A 3,786-nucleotide genomic window follows, 5' to 3' on the forward strand; every position below is an offset into this window, starting at 1 on the left:
TAAATAAGTGGAAAGTTACACATATATATAAAATAAAAATCCTTCCCTGGTGATGCTCTGCACTGGATGGATGGATGAGCAACGCTACGAAGCTGCCTAGTGCTCTGCTTGCCATAGACAACCAATGGGACATAGTTATAATGAAGAGAGTAGATCTGAAACCCAGCAGAGACACTTATTACTTCCTAGAGATGCAGCCTACAGGGTGTGTGATATCATTGTAGTGTTGTCATGTGATGGAACGCAGGCATGTGTGGTCATGTAGTGCACCAGGGATGGACATGTGATACTATATACTATATACGGGGACAAAGGAGATCAATCACTAGGAAAACAGAAATGTGGATATAAATGTTGACTTTAGGTTGCTCACTTCATATTTATTGTGTCACCCTTAGGTGCACACGTATGACCGCATTCCCGTGCGCCTGTGTCTATGGGTCATTCATTGGTCACCCATTTTTTCATTCAGTTTCCATATATATGTGTGTGTGGGTTTAGGTATGTATGTATGTACATTTTTTTTACTAAAAAGCAGTTGCTCATGTAGACGTGTTACACACATGTGCGCACGCATGTGGTCCAGTGAGCTCTCTCCGAGCGCTGCTTTCTCGTCCTGCAAGTGTTCCATAACACCTCTGACATCTATGGAATTCTTATATATAACACACATATATATCTTTTACACATTTTTTATATAATTAATCATTTTTATTTTCTTTTTTTATTATTATTTTTTTTTTTCTTTAATTTCCGATATATTTATATTTCTTATGCTTCCATGTTTCTGCGTACACACGTGTACCGCACACCATACCGATGTATCCAGATATTATACCAGGGATGGATATGCGATACTATATACAAGAACAAAGGAGATCAATCACTAGGAAAACAGAAATGTTGATATAAAACGTTACAAAAAACGTCTTAATATGGTTCACAAAGTATAAATAAAATAAAGTATAAAATAAAGTAAAGTATAAATAAAAGTATAAATAAAATAAAGTATAAAATAAAGTAAAGTATAAATAAAATAAAGTATAAAATAAAGTAAAGTATAAATAAAAGTATAAATAAAATAAAGTATAAAATAAAGTAAAGTATAAATAAAAGTATAAATAAAATAAAGTATAAAATAAAGTAAAGTATAAAGTATAAATAAAAGTATAAATAAAATAAAGTATAAAATAAAGTAAAGTATAAATAAAATAAAGTATAAATAAAATAAAGTATAAAATAAAGTAAAGTATAAATAAAATAAAGTATAAAATAAAGTAAAGTATAAAGTATACATAAAAGTATAAATAAAATAAAGTATAAAATAAAGTAAAGTATAAATAAAAGTATAAATAAAATAAAGTATAAATAAAAGTATAAATAAAATAAAGTATAAAATAAAGTAAAGTATAAAGTATAAATAAAAGTATAAATAAAATAAAATGAAATAAGTATTGTTACAATGTAGTATAATATCTGGATACATCGGTATGGTGTGCGGTACACGTGTGTATGAATAAACATGGAAGCATAAGAAATATAAATATATAGGAAATTAAAGAAAAAAAAATAATAATAAAAAAAGAAAAGAAAAATGATTAATTATATAAAAAATGTGTAAAAGATATATATGTGTGTTATATATAAGAATTCTATAGATGTCAGAGGTGTTATGGAACACTTGCAGGACGAGAAAGCAGCGCTCGGAGAGAGCTCACTGGACCACATGCGTGCGCACATGTGTGTAACACGTCTACATGAGCAACTGCTTTTTAGTAAAAAAACATGTCTATACATACATACATAAACCCTCACACACATATATGGAAACTGAATGAAAAAATGGGTGACCAATGAATGACCCATAGACACAGGCACATGGGAATGCGGTCATACGTGTGTGCCTGTGTCTATGGGTCATTCATTGGTCACCCATTTTTTCATTCAGTTTCCATATATGTGTGTGAGGGTTTATGTATGTATGTATAGACATGTTTTTTTACTAAAAAGCAGTTGCTCATGTAGACGTGTTACACACATGTGCGCACGCATGTGGTCCAGTGAGCTCTCTCCGAGCGCTGCTTTCTCGTCCTGCAAGTGTTCCATAACACCTCTGACATCTATAGAATTCTTATATATAACACACATATATATCTTTTACACATTTTTTATATAATTAATCATTTTTCTTTTCTTTTTTTATTATTATTTTTTTTTCTTTAATTTCCTATATATTTATATTTCTTATGCTTCCATGTTTCTGTGTACACACGTGTACCGCACACCATACCGATGTATCCAGATATTATACTACATTGTAACAATACTTATTTCATTTTATTTTATTTATACTTTGTGAACCATATTAACCCCTCCTAAGGATTTACCCCCCTTAATGACCAGGCCTCTTTTTGCTACTCTGCTCTGCACTAATTCAACTGATAATTGCGCGGTCATGCAATGCTGCACCCAAACGAAATTTACGTCCTTTTTTTCACACAAATAGAGCTTTCTTTTGGTGGTATTTGATCACCTGTGCGCTTTTTATTTTTCACGCTATAAACAAAAAAAGACCAAAAACTTTGAAGAAAAACAATATTTTTTACTTTCAGCTATAAAAAATATATAGTAAACTCAAAGTTGGTTATAAATTTAGGCCAAAATGTATTCTGCTCCATGTTTTTGGTAAAAAAAATCCCAATAAGTGTATATTGATTGCTTTGTGTGAAGTTATAGCGTCTACAAACTATGGTATAGATACTGCAATTTACGCCATTTTTTTGCTGTACAGCGCTGCGCTAGTTTAACGGACAATTGCGCGGTCATGCAACGCTGCACCCAAATTAAATTTACATCCTTTTTTCCCCACAAATTGAGCTTTCTTTCGGTGGTATTTGATCGCCTGTGCGGTTTTTATTTTTTGCGCTATAAAAAAAAAAGGCTGACAATTTTGAGGAAAAAAAAAACAATTTTTTGGACTTTTTGCTATAAAACATGTCCAGTAAAAAAAAAATGTAAAAATCAAATTTAGTCATAAACTTCCGCCAAAATGCATTCTGCAACATGTCTTTGCTAAAAAAAACCCCAATACCTGTAAATTAATTGGTTTACATGAAATTTATAGCGTTTACAAATGGCGGGAAAGATACTGGGATTTTTAGGGTTTTTTTTATACTAATAATGGCGGCGATCAGTGACTTATGGCGGCGATCAGTGAATTATGGCGGCGATCAGCGAATTATGGCGGCGATCAACAAATTATGGCGGCGATCAGTGACTTACGGCGGCGATCAGTGACTTATGGTGGCGATCAGCGACTTATGGCGGCGATCAGTGACTTATGGTGGCGATCAGCGACTTATGGCGGCGATCAGTGACTTATGGCGGCGATCAGTGACTTATGGCGGCGATCAGTGACTTATGGCGGCGATCAGTGACTTATGGTGGCGATCAGCGACTTATGGCGGCGATCAGTGACTTATGGCGGCGATCAGCGAATTATGGCGGCGATCAGTGACTTATGGCGGCGATCAGTGAATTATGGCGGCGATCAGCGAATTATGGCGGCGATCAACAAATTATGGCGGCGATCAGTGACTTACGGCGGCGATCAGTGACTTATGGTGGCGATCAGCGACTTATGGCGGCGATCAGTGACTTATGGTGGCGATCAGCGACTTATGGCGGCGATCAGTGACTTATGGCGGCGATCAGTGACTTATGGCGGCGATCAGTGACTTATGGCGGCGATCAGTGACTTATGGTGGCGATCAGCGACTTATGGCG

This window comes from Staurois parvus, unplaced genomic scaffold, assembly GCF_062004578.1.
Source record: "Staurois parvus isolate SC_StPar_1 unplaced genomic scaffold, SC_StPar_1.0 ptg002062l, whole genome shotgun sequence".
NCBI classification, from domain to species: Eukaryota; Metazoa; Chordata; class Amphibia; order Anura; family Ranidae; genus Staurois; species Staurois parvus.